Below are 15,945 nucleotides of genomic sequence, written 5' to 3'. Positions count from 1 at the left end.
AAAATCTCCCCAGACTCTCAGTGTTTGGGGGAAGGTTCAAATATTAGTCACATTAAACTCTTTTTTCAGTAGAGTCTGAGATGGTTTTTTTACAGCACTCCCCAGGGCTGGTCTATAAACATGGTTCGGGCCCTAGGTTGGGGGTTACAGTGAGAGGGAGCCTAGCCTCTATCCTATATGGCAGCCTCCTTGGCACCCCTCCCACCCAAGGGAGAAGGTAATGGTTGGACACCCATGCCAAGGCCTATTGGAGTGGGCGCAGCCACCTGGGAAAGCAGCACTGACATCATTGGGCCTGGCTAATTGGGAGCTGCCAGTCCCTGCGTGTCTTTGGGAAAACCAGCCTCCCCATTCCCAGAGCCCTCCCTGGGCATTTACATAAAACCCTCTGCTCCTGCCAGTGCCTCACTGACCCTTCCTACATCTGGAAAAACAGGTCCCACAAGACCAGAGGAGGCAGGCTGACCCATGCTGGGTACCCAGAAAGATGGACCTTCACCCAAAATGGCAGCCTGCAGCAAGAGGTAGACTGCAGGTTAGACTGATAGGACCAGGCTCAAAACTGGCATGCCTTCAGAGTCCAGGACCAGACATCTTTGGATGGCTCCACCTCTCTATTCCGCTGCTATCTCTCCTCCCTACTTTATGGACTTCAGAGTTTTCATTTATCTTGCAAGGTGGAAGTGGGGGTGTGGAAGAACGATACCACATTCATCATCCATTCTGGGAGCTCAACAGCCTTGCCTGGCTGAACATTCACCTTTGTCTATCCTAAGTCTCTCTCCCTGTGGACAGTGACAAGTAAACCTTGAGTCATCTGGATGGGAAGTTTCCTAGCGTCTCATTCAGTCCCCTCCTGCTACAGTGGGAGAGAAGAGAGAGATTGACCATCACCTTCATGCCTGAATGGGAAAGGAGGCTCAGATGTGAGGAGAGAAAACCAGAAAGATTTTAATCCTGGATCCCCCTGGGCTGGGCTTTCACTCAGTGCTCTCAGAGCTGGGGGTTGGTGGGGAGTGCAAATAGGAGGAGGCTACTGTGCAGGGGAGAACACCGCTGTCCCCAGGGGACAGGGGATCCTGACAGGACATGCCATACAGCCAGGAGATGGAGGAGTGTCAGGTGAGCAGCTCCGCCTCCACCCGGCCCCCCAGGCTGGCATTCCTCACTCATGAAGCACAGTCATAAATCACAGCACCCACCCAGACCCACACCAGGACAAACCCCCCCAAGCCAAAGCCCCAGGTGACAGTGCCCCCCCACACTAAGAGTGGGCCAGCTACAGAAGGGTGAGGCTCTGCCCTGGCTTACCCATAATGCAGGGGGTTCTGGGAGCAGCCACATCTGCAAAGAGGACCCTCTGCTACTACCTCCTCCTGGACCCTGCTAGGTACCTGCTGTCCAGCCCTGGCTGGGGAAAGGAGGGTGAGCTTCTCAGGGTGCACTTGGCCTGCCACTGTTCTCAGTTCAACTTCCTCCTTAGTCCTGCTCAGAGAGGGCTCAGGTGCGGACTGGGCTGGCCCTGCCTTATCAGGGGAAGTGGGGGGACCCAAGCTAGCCTGAGGCTTGAGAGGTCAGCCATGGTGGACTTGCAGGGCTCACAGGGCTCACAGGACAAGCCTCCCCTAGATGCTCAGAAACCACCCTCCTCAGTCGGCAAGAGGATGGACGGGTGGCAGGCGGCACCTGTCAGCCTAATCACCGTCATTAGCTGTGCAATAAAGCGGCACGGACTGGGCCAGCCTTTGAAGGAAGGGCCTGTCAGCCAGGTCAGGTTGGTACAGGTAGCTGGGCAGCTCAGCTCCTCCTGCACACACTCCAGGCTGCGGCAGGTGGATGGGGCACTGCTGGGGATAGGGACTGCACCCTCCTTGCCCAGAAACCCACAGCCCTTCACCAGTGGCCCTCTGGGAAGGTACCAGGTGGCTTTGGGTGTCTCCTACCGGCCAAACTTGTGCAACACTGAGACTCCAGAACCGCAGTAGTGAGTTCCCCGTTGCCAGAGAAGATCAGTGAGGCTGAAAACAACTTAAAGACAGTTTGCCTGATGCAACTATGTCCCAGTTCCTAGACAAGGCCTGGCACCATGAATGGTGTATGAAGACGTGAATGTTTCAGAAGCATAGAGAAGTTTCTTGCTCCTCAGAACCCCTCTCCAGACTGCTGTGTGTACTCTGCTTTGTGACCTTGAGAAATGTCTTGGCCACTCTGGGCCAATGTCACTTAAACTCAGCAGATAGGCCCAGATTTATGAGCCAGCCCATATTATCTCTCCATCCCTGTTCCCTAAGGCCTGGGGAGTTTCCCTATTTCCCTATGCCTTCCTGCCCACCAGCACCAGCCCTCTGTGACAACCAGAAGGCCCAGGTTTCAGAAAACGGAGCTTGTGAAAGAGATTGAAGGGATAAGAGCAGGGCTATCCACACCACTCTCTGAGTTCACCTTGACCTGGACCTCAGGTAGAGGGCAGCTCTAGGGGTTAGGGTCCTGGGTCCCAGAGTGAGCCTTTGGGGGCTCAGATTGACATCTCTTTCTCCCCAAAGTCTCAGAGGGGAAGTTGCATCCTGAAAGAGAGAGTTTGATACAGACAGAGAGTACAGGGTCAGGATTCAGGTAGGACAGGGATGGGTGAAGTTCTGGTGCGGTACCAATCCAAATAGGGTGCCCCCTATAGCCTCCGCCCCTGTCCGGGCCCCATTCGTCATGGTCAGCATAGCCATGAGGTTTTACTGGGTTCAGGGAACCTAAGGGCCTCAAAAGGATGAGCCTCCAACTTGCAGGGCTGGGGCAGAGGATGGAGGGAAGGAAATTGAGCAGCCTAATTAGAAAGATGATGACAAAGATTCAGAAGAGTTGCTCCTTTTTTTTTTTTTGAAACAGAGTCTCACTGTATCACCCTGGGTAGAGTGCTATGGCATCATCATAGCTCACAGCAACCTTGATCTCCTGGGTTCAAGTGATCCTCCTGCCTCAGCCTCCCAAGTAGCTGGGAATATAGGCACCTACCAGGATGCCTGGCTAATTTTTTTCTATTTTCAGTAGAGGCAGGATCTCACACTTGCTCAGCCTGGGTTTCAACTCCTGAGCTCAAGCAATCCACCTGCCTCAACCTCCTAGAGTGCTAGGATTACAGGCATGAGCCACCGTGCCTGGCCACGGAAGAATTGCTCTTAAGGGTGGTGAGACCCACAGACATGAATACACGGACCCATGGATTCTTGGGTACACACAGAACCCACAGATGCACGCACAGACATAGATACAACAATTAAACACAATCACATACAAACACTTGTGCGCATAAAGTTACAGGCTCTCACATCAGAGAGCATCAATGCCCTTGAGACATCAGAGTCACTCACTGAAACACACATAGCCATACATAGCCACAGTCATTTGTTCACACGCAGTCACTCAGATGCCTCTGCATCTGGTGTCAGACCTGACTGCTCTCACACACACACAGAGCTCAGACACACCCACATTCTAGAGCCACAGACATAATGCACACCCACAGAGACACATGAACATGAGAAAAGGAACATAGATATTTGCACACTCACACAAAAGTACACATGCGGCTCGGCACCTGTAGCTCAGTAAGTAAGGCACCAGCCACATACACTGGAGCTGGCGGGTTTGAACCCAGCCCGGGCCTGCCAAACAATAATGACAATTACAACCAAAAAATAGCGGGGCATTGTGGCCTGCACTGTAGTCTCAGCTACTCGGGAGGCTGAGGCAAGAGAATCACGTAAGCCCAAGAGCTTGAGGTTGCTGTGAGCTGTGACACAACAGCACTCTACCCAGGGTGACATAGTGAGACTCTGTCTCAAAAAAAAAAAAAAGTCCACATGTGCTGAGACACTGACACCGGTGAAAACACACACATGCATTTGGTCTTCCCCTCCACAGCCGTGCCTCCTACAGCAGGAGGATAGAAGTCCTCCTCATCCTGCAGGGCTGTAACCATGCTCCTCCCCATAGACCCTCCCCGCCACCAAGCTCTCAGCTTGGAAACTCCCTGGATTTCCCACAGGGTCAGCCAACCAGAACAGGTTCAGACCTCCCAGCCCAGCTGCCCCACCACACACCCTCCGCAGCTCTGGCCAGGTGCTTCTCCATCATCCACAGCCAAGGAGCTGCTTGCTCTCCCCAAGGAAGCTGACCCTGATAGGCCCTAGATCTCTTCAGCCTTTTTTTCTTAAGATAGCTAGCTCATTGCAACTTCAAACCCCTGGACTCAAGTAATCTTCCTGCTTCAGCCTCCTGAGTAGCTGGAATTACAGGTGCATGCCACCACGCCCAGCTAATTTTTCTTTTCTTTCTTTCTTTCTTTCTTTTTTTTTTTTTGTAGAGGCAGGTTCTCCCTCTGGCTCAGGCTGGTCTTGAACTCCTGGCCTCAAGCAATCCTCCTGCCTCATCCTCCCAAAGTGCTCAGATTACAGGTATGAGCCATCCCACCCAGCCTCCCACCCTTCTTTGACAGGAGGTCCTCAGGCTTCAGGGACTTAATGGCAGCTACACTTGGGCCCTGTTCCTCTGCAGATGTTCTTAAGTCTCTTACATGCCAATGAAGTGAGACTTGAAAAGCCTGGGAAGCGCCAGTCTCAGTCTTGGGAACTCATTTTGGGCAGACCAGTCCAGCCTACATGAGCAGAATTAGAGAGAAGATGGATAATCCTGATATGGGGTGAAGGAGGGGTGCTCCTCCTACAACTCACTGGGGATCTTGAGGGTAGAAACATGCTCTTTGTTCTCCCTGGGGTCCCTAGGGTCTTGTCCCAGCCTGGAACATGGCAGACATTGGCCCCAAGGAGTTTTGTCCCCAGCAAGGGCTGCTTCTGGCTCAAAGCAGCCCAACCCTGGCCAAAGTTCAGCAGCAGAATGAACCAGTTCTGACCTCTAGTCTCTAGAGGTACAGCGCTTCCTTTGGCCTCAGCCTGTTTAAGCACAGCTTGTCCAGACCAAAGCCCAGCTCAGTTCCATCTGCAAGTCTGAAATGAGGGTACTAGAACATGTGGAACCAAACCTCTCAATAGAAATCCTTTCCAAGGGAGCAGAGCCACAGTGCAGCTGCTAGAGTTGAGGCTAGACACCAAGACAGACTTTCTGGATCTAGGAGGTAACTATGAAGGGCTGGTGCAATGAGAGACGGAGGGGTGGCCCTATCTGGAGACAGAGGAGGAGGAGAAAGACCTCACACATCACCTTTCAGTCCTAGGTCTATGGAAATCTTTAGCTCCTGCTTCAACTCCCAGACTGCATGCAACGAGGAAGTTGTGCTTCCCAAAGGAAAAAGGAAGCCAGAGCCAGAGCCTGCACCCATTCCTGGGGCAGAGGTGGATCCTGTCTTGAAAGAGAAAGAAGTTCATCTCACCCATCAGAAGCAGAGTCTCACTGTGGGAAGTTGGCAACTACAAGTCTCTTCTGGCCATCCCATCCCTGGGCTCCTGAATTAATTGGCATTTTCTTGATCATTAAATAAAGTTGAAAATTTTTCGAGGTTTTTCTTTTTTTTTGGCCATTTGTATTTTGCCTGTGGATTACTTATTTGTGTCCTTTCCCATTTTCTGTGAAATCATCTTTTATCTATTTAGAGGAACTCTCTGTTTATTATGGATATTCACCTTTTTTTCTGTTACATATGTTGCACGCTTTCTTCCAGGCTATGTTTTTGGTCTTTTAACTTCATTCGTGTTCTATTTAGCAATAAAAAAAATTTTCTTTTGTTTCGTCAAATCTGTCAACATATTCTTTATGGCTTCTGGATTTGATATCATGTTTTAAAAATGCCTTCTCCAGGCTGCCCCTGTGGCTCAGTGAGTAGGGCGCCAGACCCATATACCGAGGTTGATGGGTTAAAACCTGGCCCCGGCCAAACTGCAACAAAAAATAGCCAGGCATTGTGGCGGGCACCTGTAGTCCCAACTACTCGGGAGGCTGAGGCTAGAGAATTGCCTAAGCCCAAGAGCTGGAGGTTGCTGTGAGCTGTGATGCCTCAGCACTCTACCGAGGGCAAGAAAGTGAGACTTTGTCTCTAAAAAAGAAAAAAATAGTAAATAAATAAATAAATATGCCTTCTCCACTCCATAATTATAAAAGTGGTTTTTTATGTTTTTCCCACTTATTTGTATGATTTTAATTTTTATGGCAATATTTCATCTGTCTGGATTTTTTTAATGTATAGCATGAAGTAGGATTTAATTTTATTTCTTTGAAATGGAAAGTCCATTATCCCAACTCTATTTACTGAATGTTTTCTACTTTACTTGCTACTTTAAAATACCTTGTTATCAGGTGATGCGTGTGGCTCAAGGAGTAGGGCACCGGCCCCATATGCCGGAGGTGGCAGGTTCAGGCCTAGCCTTCACAGAAAAAAAAAAAAAAACTGCAACAAGATACCTTGTTATCCCCCCCAAAATGGATGGCTAATAAGTAAATAAAAAATTTTAGGCTGGGCATGGTGGCTCATGCCTATAGTCCTAGCACTCTGGGAGGCTGAAACAGGTGGATTACTTGAGCTTAGGAGTTTGAGACTACTCTGACAAAGAGCAAGAACCCTTTTCTTTTCTACTAAAAATAGAAAAACTAGCCAAGTGTTGTGGCTAGCACCTGTAGTTCCAGCTACTCAGAAGGCTGATGCAAGAAGATCACTTAAGCCCAGGAGTTTGAGATTGCTGTGAGCTATGACATCATGACACTCTAGGAAGGGCAATAGAGTGAGATTTTCTCTCAAAAAAAATTTTTTTCAAGCTGTTGCCCTGGGTAGAATACGATGGCATTATCCTAGCTCACAGCAACCTCCAATTCTTGGGCTCAAGCTATCCTCTTGCCTCAGTTTTTTCTATTTGTAGTAGAGATGGGGTTTTGCTCTTGCTCAGGCTGATCTCAAACCTGTGAACTCAGGAGATCCACCCACCTCGGCCTCCCACAGTGCTAGGATTATAGGCATGAGCCACCGCACCCGGCCCTATTTTTAATTCTTAAAGGTTTTTTCTCCTTCCTTCTCATATTTATGTCCTTAGTTCTGTTTCTTATCTTATTGCACTGGATAAGGCCCTCAGAATGATGGCAATTGATGGCAGTGAGAGCAGACTTCAATTTACAGCTCTCATGTGTTTCTCTACACCTAGGACATCCATACAGAAATATCTGTGAGTCTAGAAATAACAATTAGCCCTGCATACATCAGATAGGAGCAGTATCTTGATAGCGGCCCTTCCTCTGTGAAAGTCCACTATTAGGTTAAGGGAGCAGGGCTTTGATTACTAGTGTGAGTCCCAGGGAGAGGTGAACAGAATCAGGGCCTCTGTTCTAATCCCAGAACACAATTCTTATATCCAGGTGGGCATGTTAGAATATCATCATTTCCCAACCGGCATCTCTGGGCTTGGTGAAGAGAAAGGAGGTGCACATTTATTTATTTATTTATTTGAGACAGAATCTCACTATGTTGCCATTGATAGAGTGTCATGGTGTCACAGCTCACAGCAACCTCAAATTCTTGGGCTTTGGGCAGTACCTGTGGCTCAGTGAATAGGGTACCGGCCCCATATACCACGTGTGGCAGATTCAAACTTGGCCCCAGCCAAACTGCAACAAAAAATAGGTGAGTATTGTGGTGGGTGCCTATAATCCTAGCTACTTGGGAGGTTGAGGCAAGAGAATCACCTAAGCCCAAGAGTTGGAGGTTGCTGTAAGCTGTGATGCCATAGTACTCTACCAAGGGTGACAAAGTAAGACTCTATCTCTAAGGAAAAAAAAAATTCTTGGGCTTAAGTGATTCTCTTGCCTCAGCCTCCCAAGTAGCTGGGATTACAGGCGCCCACCACAATGCCTGACTATTTTTTTTTAATTGTAGTTGTCATCGTAGTTTAGCAGGCCTGGGCCAGGCTCAAACCCGCCAGCCCCGGTATATGTGGCTGGCACCATAACCACTGAGCAACAGGCACCAAGCTGAGGCACACATTTACTGAGCATCTACTATATGTGAGGGATTATGCTAGGAACCTTATTTTTATTTTTGAGATAGAGTTCATTCTATTGCCCTGTGTAGAGTGCTGTGGGATCATGGCTCACAGCAACCTCAAACCTGTGGGCTCAAGCAATCCTCTTGCCTCAGCCTCCTAAGTAGCTAGGACAACAGGTGCTCACCACAATGCCTTGCTAATTTTTTTTTCTGTTCTTAATAGAGATGAGTTCTTGCTCTTGCTCAGGTTAGTCTCGCACTCCTCCTGAGCTCAAGGGATCCTCCTGCCTTGGCCTCCCAGAGTGCTAGAATTACAGCTCTGAGCCACCAAACACAGCTGTGTTAGGAACTTTAAACATGTGAACTTTTTAAATCACAACGCTATGGGTGAATAATATTATTCCCTTGTTAACAGACTAGGAAATTGAGACTCAGAGTGGTAAGTGTGCAAGATCACACCACCAACCATCACTCAACTAACGGGTCTACTGTGATTTCAGTACCCTCTTCTTTGCGATAGAACATTTTCTGCCTAGACCAAGAAACTCTCCAAATGTTTTAGTCTATTTCACACTTGTGCCAAATGAGCACCCTCGCCCCAGCCCAGGTTGACATTACCTCTCTCCTTGGACAGAGATAGAGTTAGTTGACACCTTCAGGCCAGAAGCCAAATCCCAGGCCTTGCTGGGCAGCAATGCTACCACTAGGTCTCCAGAGCCTTTAGCTCCAGGCAGAGATACAAGTAGGCTTAAAGGCCAGGGGGAGGGAGGAGGAGGGAGATGAGGGAAAGAATGTCTAGGAATTGGGAACAAGGTGGCAGGGCAAAGAAGATGAAAAAGAAAGCAGGGAGGAGGTGGGGGTGGGGTCTGGGGCAGTAGCAGGGAGGACTGTCAGGGCAGAAACAGGCTCCAAGTGAGGACCAGTTCCTAGGCTTGCCAGGCACTCCATCTTCAATATGGACTCTGAGTGGCTAGGAACCAAGGCCACAATCACTCAGTTTTCTGTTTCTATCCTCCAGACCATAAAGAGCAGCCATGGGATCATGACATGGAACCAGGGAGACCCCATTTTATGCACACAAGCACCCCCACACACACAGGGCAGGATTACTGACCCAGAGCTGAGACATATGCACAGACACACAGATGACACATAGGCACAAGCCTGGACCCAGGGACACAAACCCACACAGACTATAGGGGAAGACATAGATGTAGGCACACACAAATGGACAGAGTCAGGGAGAGCCACGTGGAGAGCCTTGCTTGCCTACAGGTACACGGAAGGAGCCACAGACACAGGTACATGTGGGTGTGCACACCCACACGCACAAGGAGACACCCTGGAGGTGTCAGAGGGACTGTTGTGAGACAGTTCCCAGAAAATCTGTGCTAATGCTTGCCTTCTGAGGGTCACAACCGCTGCTGTCCATGCCATGCCTCTGAGAACCCTGAGCCACCACCCAGTGCTCTTCCCCAGAACCCCCTCGTTGGCTCCAAGAACATACATGGGATCGCCAGGCTCTCCTGGCACACATGTACATGCCCTGACAGGCCTGTGCCCCACCAGCAGGGGGCTGACATCCCTGTTCTGGGGTACAGGTGGGGGCCACAAGACAACCCCCTCCTCCACGAGCTGCAGGCTGTGCCCGCTGGCACTGACAGGGGGCCTGGGCTAGCTCAGGAGGGGGAGGGGTTGGGGGTGCCGGGGCGCGGCTGGGGCGGGCACAGGAGCCGGTACCTGTCAAACGAGAGCCAAGGAGCAAACTAGCTTCTTAGTCACCTTTCTCTTCTCCCCGTTTTGGCAGCAGCCCCTCGGGGCAAGGGGAAGCTGATATCATAATTATTGGCTCACCCGGCAGCTGCCTCCCCTCACCTGATGTCAGCACAGAAGCAGGACGGCTGAGCTGACGGACTGACAGACAGACGGAGCTCCTGGCCCCCCAGACCTGGGCCCCCACGCCGACCTGCTTCACTGAGCAGGTAAGAGGAGCCCCGGCCCAAGTCAGCCGTGGAGGCCAACAGGGCGGGCTAGGGTATGGGGAGGGGGCGTTGCCTTTTTAACGGGCCTCAGGAGTCACTGGGAACATCTGGGTGCTCCCCAGCTTCTCACCACAGCTCAAGGGAGACTCAGAATTCGGGTGAGTGCCTAGAAGCCAAGGGGGACCCCCTCCTCCGCGCCGCTCACTCCCATTCCTATTCCAGATTGTCTGACTTTAATCCTCCTTGCTGTAGTGTGGGCCACTTTCTGCTGTGTCTTGTTGGATTTTGTGCTGTGTCTCTGTGTCTTGGAGAAGGTGTGCGTGCACACCCTGTGTGGGGAGAAAATAAGGACTCAAAAGTGCTGGAACTAGAAAACTACAATCGAAAGATCTCAACCTAGTGGCTTCTCCAGGTGGAGAAGGAACAGCCCAGCTTTGGGGGATGGGTGGCAACAAGGCTGTGCACAGATCAAGGACTCGCTCAACATCTCTGGGTAGCCTGGGCTGGGGTTTAGAAACTTGGGGAGTGGAGAGGCCTGGGTTGCAGAAAAGAAATGATGCTCCTGGTGGAGAAGCAGACAGGTGGCAAACAGGTGCTGTGGCCGGAGCTGATGCTGAGCTTGGGGCAGAGTCCCCCTCCTCCCCTGGGCCTGGGAACATCTCTGTCCTTCAACACCCCTGAGGCAAAGAATCCCAGGGACCAGGCTCCAGCCAAGGCCTTTGGAACCTAGAGGTGGCCATGTGGGCAGTGAAGGCCCTTAGGAAACGGCTGAAGCAGCAGGAAGCCCCCACTAGCTCCCACAACCCCTCCCTCCCCGCACCTGATCGGCTAAGGTCTGGCATTCCCCGTGGAGTCCCCCAGGCCCTCCCTAAATGTCCAAAGGAGCATGTTGGATAAAGAATAGACTCTAACAAGTGGGGACGTTTGCCTCTTCTCTCTGTTCCTCCAGGTTTGGGGGATATGTCTGAGTGTGCTTGAGGCAAAACGGGAAAGGACCCTGGGGGAGAGGCTCCTCCTCTTGAGAAGTCATCTCAAGGCTTCCCCCTCCTAGTTTTCCTAATCCCTGAAGGAAAAAATGTGTTCAATTCCCCTACAGTCATGAAGTCCTTCCTAGAGTCTCTTTGAGGTCTCGATTGCTGCAGGGTCCCCATAGCTTTCTCTTTCCCCTACTGATGAACCTCAGTTCCTTTGGGTTGATCAGAGGGTGGCATTGGCCTCTAGTCTTGTTGCCCTCAGGCTTGGCTCGGACTCTTTTACCATATTCCTTATTCCCTGATCATGGGACTCAGAGAGGAGAAGGGCATCCCCACTGATGTGGGAAGAAGGGTCAGCATCTTCTGTTCTGGCTCCTTTCTCCTGTGGCTCCATGAGGGGCACAGGATAAGCCAGGCAGTGACAGGGCTGGGACAGATCCTGGGGAGAGGCAGAGGGGGGCGGGAGCTGCCCCAGGTTGGGGATCCTCAGGGACGAAGGAGCCACAGGGAGAGGCGCATGCCCTCCCAGCTCCCCGCCCAGCCCCGCCCATGCAGCCTCTGCGAGTGCTCAGCTCCGGGCTCCAGGGCCTGCCGAGGCACGCTGCCCCCCCAGGCCCGGCGCCTCACTCACCTCCCAGAGCCAGGAACCTGTTCTCCCGGGAATGCCAAGGAGTTCTCATAGGACTTTATTTCCCAGGGGCTCAGAAAGCCCCAGAATCCTCTGGACTCTGGGTCCTGAGAAAGCAAAAGAAAGATTGGGGGCTTGGGACCCCTCCCTACTTCCCATCTTTCTCTCATCCACACACTAATCCCACATTGCCTCCAACCAACAACCTTCTTCATTCATTGTGAGAAGAGAGAAAGCCTCAGGAAGTCAAAGACAAGGGGAGAAGCCCACCGATGGTACATGACATGGAAAGCCTTCCCTTAGCACTCCCCAGAGTCCCTTCTGCCCCCTGAGAAAGAAATAGAGCACCACTTCCTCTGGGCTCTCCATCATTCCTAGCCAGGAAGTCCTTCCTGAGTCTAACTTCCCTCCACCCAGCTCCAGTTGATGCCTGGTCTCCATGGACCAGTGGTATCCCCATTTCCTGTACAAGCCAGAGACTCTTTCCAAGTTCTGTTGCAATGTCCTGGGAGCTTGTGTGCAGGAAAGGATAGAAAGTCCACATGCCTTCTGCTCCTCTGTTATTCTCTCCAGCTCCATCCATACTTCAATGAAGCCAAGGGCCACAACTGCCACCTCCCATCCCCCCATAACAGAAGGATGGAAAGAACAGAGATCCTGCAGGCATGCCCTCCCCTCTTCCTGCTCACTGCCTGTGGTCCCTGCCAAGGCCTGCAGAGGGGAGTTGGGCCAGCCACAATCTACTTCTGCAGCAGGAGAGGTGATAGACTTCAGGGAGATTTTCATCATTTTGAGTTGAGTTTGTCTGGGCTATATGACCACAGAAGGTGGTTTCCTGAGTGGAGAGGCAGCCTTGACTGGGATGGGTGGGGTTGCCTGGCAACATGCCTAGGAGCAGGGGAAGGACAAGATGACCTCTGGGAGGGTACATCCCAGAAACAGCAATCAAATGGCCCTGAATAAGATGGGTCTTTCTGGTTTACTCATCCCTATTCCCAGCCGCTTCTCTGTGCTCATCTCCAACCCCAATCCCAGCCTCATCCTTAACCTTCTTCCAGGCCCATCTTCAATCCCTTCCCAGCCTTCTGCTCCTCATCCCTACTCTCACCTGCACCTCCACAACCCCATCCCACCTCCCTGCCTCCCTGCCTCACCTCTTTAGTGCTCACCGATCTCCCTCTCACATACCCCTCAGGGCAGATCTCCGCCTAGGTCAAAGATCCCCTTGGAGTCCAATACCCATCACCCGCACCCCACTGGGCCCTGGCATGTCTTTCATGTGCTCTAAGTGTTGAGGAAAAGCCCAGAGCCATGACACTGGACAAAATGGATTGTATGGGATCATCCTGCTTCCTGATCCTATCAGGCCTTAAAGGCTGGATCCTGACCAAACAGTAAAAATGAGTCCAGACACAACAAGACAAGTTGACGTCTGATGTCCACTGTGGGGTGTGCAGTGGCTGAAGGAACGATGGAGAGACACGCCCAAAGGGCTCCAAAGGGAGGCAAGGACAATCTTTCTCAGGGGGGCTGGAAGCCCAGCTGGTTAGATTAGGCATGACACGGCCAAGGTGAGGGAGGGCTGGAAGCTGGGGCAGGGATTCTGGGGGTTGCTTAGGAATGAGCATCTCTGGGTCTCTGACCCGCCTGTGGCTCTTGCTTAGTCAGCTCAGATTAATGGGGCCGGGGAGAGAATTAGCTGAATCGTGATCTCTCAGGGAACTTGACTTGAGAGCCAGCTGTGAGTCACAGAGAAAAGGGAACCTGTGCTCTCACAGCCACTCTGGAAGGTCCAGGGGGTGGGCACCTCTCAGGACCCCCCCCAGGATGCAATAGAGAGCCAACTGGAGGTCTGACCCTCGCCCCCCACCTCACACTCACAGGAGGATGCACAGTCAGATTCAAGCCCTGCCCCCACACCCCTTCCAGGGGCTTTCAGGGCTCCCCCAGCCTGAAACTACTGCTTCCGACAAACTACAGCTGGCAAGGGAGCACAGCTGGCACCAAAATACACACACACACACACACACACACACAAACCGAATGGGGTGTGTCCCCGGAACCGGATTGCCTGGAGACAGTTGAAGGTTCCACCTACACTTGTAAATTCCATACCCATGTCCCAGACTACACCAGCCCATTAGTCTAAGAAGGCATAGGATGTGCACAGGGACACACATGCGCACATACACACAAACATGCTCACGTTACCGTGATCAGAAAACGCAACTATCAGACTCTGTGACTTAGCAGCCCCTCCCCTGCACAGAGCTGGAGGGACCACAGCAGTGTTCACTGTGAGAGGCGGGTGGTGTCCTGGCTCCCTCTCAGAAGGATTTCTGTAGCCCACCTGCTAGAGAGCACGTGGCTTTGGAGAGGTAGCTCTGCCTCTCTGGGCCTTCCTAAGAGTGTGCCCAACCTGCCTGAGGGGAGAAGGGTTCTGGAGAGAGTGCCGAGCCCAGGAGGATCTGCTGGAGCCAAGGAGCTGGACAGGGTCAGAGAAACCCTTCCAGAGCCTGCCCCTTCTTCAATGACATAGTTCAGGGCTCAGAACACCCTTCACATAGCCCAGGCACCTGGAGGAAGGAGCAGTATACAGACACCTGTGGAGAAGGCAATAATCCCCTCCACTGGTAAGGCTTCAGTTTCCCCATCTCTCAGAGAGGGGCTTGGGTGGGAGGGCCTCCCACTGCAAGTCTCACTCCAAGGTCCAGTAAGTTCAAGCAGATAACCTCCTGCATGCCCTCTGCGGTGGATGGTGTTGGGGGAGGAAGTGCACCAGTATCTATTTGTCTTCTACTAAATCTGGATTATTAGTAGTGGTGGCAGAATTAATATCCCTAATAACAGATTGGTTATAATGAGCAGTTCTGATAATGATATGTACAGAGTATAAGAGGCCCCTGGCCCAAAGGATGGTGGGATCCTGGACCATTTCGTTGCCCCCTCTAAAGTGGACAGGCAAAAAGGGGGCCCATGGACTGGAAAAAGCCTCTCCACCACTCCCATGGAGCGCACCCCTGGGAAGGGCGAACGGTCAAAGTGAAGAAATGACACCCAGCCCCATCCTTCTCCTGAGATTTCATGGGCGCCTGACCCCAGGGGAGGAGGCAGGAGCACCAGGCAAGAGGGTGCTGCCTCGGAGTGCTTTGCCATTCTGGGTCTCATTCATTACCCAAGACAACCAGGTGAGGTATGCAGGGCACGGATGAGGATCCCATTTTATAATGGAGGAAATGACATTCGTTCTCGGGACAAACCCACACTGCTAGCAAAGCCGGGAGAGAACCTCCTGGTGTCCGTTCTTTGAGGAAATAAGGGGGTAGGGGGCGCGCTTTGTAGGGAAGCTGCGGTGTGGACTCAGAGAAGGCTTCTGCAGATAATGACAGCCAGGTTCTTAGGCATGGGACAAGGCTCCAGCATCCCAGTTGGTCACACAGATCAAATCCTCAGCTGCCAATCACTGTGATAGCCAATCAAGTTCTCAGCCAGTTACTAAGACAGCACAGGAGGTTGGGGGCGGGACCACCTGTCCAACCCTGTGACTTTATTATGGGGGTGGATTTTCTGTGTGCTCAGAGGTCAGCAACTTCTCCCCATCCTTCAGCCCTTTCCTCTACCCCATTAGCCGTGGGGCTGGAAGAAACTTATTGTAGGGAGGACAAAGGTGATGGCTCACAATCTGTGGAAAAGCCTTCAGTCATTCCCCACCTCATCATCCACTCTTTGGCCCCTCTCATGGCTTGGGCAGACCAAGGATTTAAGGGAACTATCTTCCCTAGAAATCAAAAGACCTCAAGTCACTGCTTTCTGAGGCGTATCAGTTGAGCAGGCAAGAAGTTCCCACTTGTCCACCTCCAAGTCCTTTGCCACACCAGTTCTCATATCAGGCTCAGTCATGCCTTCAACAATATCTGGGGAATATAAGCTGCCCATAGAAAGGTTTCATGTTCTTGGACTTGATAATTCCACCTCCCCCCCCCACACACACCCCCACACCACCCCACTAACTTTGGAAGACAAGCTGATTTTGCTTTGGGAGCAAGATATGAGAGTGGGGCCATAGCCTCAGAGCCTGGACTCCAGAGTAGGCAAGAAGGCTGGAGGGAGAAAAAGGCAGACCTTGAAGGACACCTAAGAGGAAGAGCAAAAGTTCCCTGGGGGCTAGGGGTGTTTAGGTATGAGCGCTCCAGAACAGAACATCTAAGGAGTGGGGAGAATCCAGCAGAGTGGATCTCTCAGACTAGGTGGAGAGAAGGGGGTTCTGGTAGGTATGTCTCAGAAAAGGAGAGATGGGGGGTTTGAGAAGTAGAATTTCCTGTTTCCTTGGAACCAAACATCCCTTTATTTTCATGTATTACATAAGCGTCCACAGGTAGGTCAAAGACA

General features: G+C 51.7%; 1 protein-coding gene across 1 annotated transcript in view; it reads left to right on the top strand.

The window, feature by feature from the left end:
* The first annotated feature begins 9,769 nt into the window (after positions 1–9,769).
* The window catches only part of FOXN1 (forkhead box N1), a 29,644-nt gene continuing 23,468 nt past the window's right edge, over positions 9,770–15,945 (top strand). Inside the window, exon 1 of the mRNA XM_012809731.1 lies at positions 9,770–9,954. The gene's annotated coding sequence lies outside the window, so the exon portion shown is untranslated. The remainder of the gene's footprint in view (positions 9,955–15,945) is intronic.

This window comes from Otolemur garnettii, unplaced genomic scaffold, assembly GCF_000181295.1.
Source record: "Otolemur garnettii isolate 467f Iridium unplaced genomic scaffold, OtoGar3 scaffold00112, whole genome shotgun sequence".
In the NCBI taxonomy this organism is placed as follows: Eukaryota; Metazoa; Chordata; class Mammalia; order Primates; family Galagidae; genus Otolemur; species Otolemur garnettii.
This window is presented reverse-complemented; position numbering and strand designations above follow the sequence as displayed.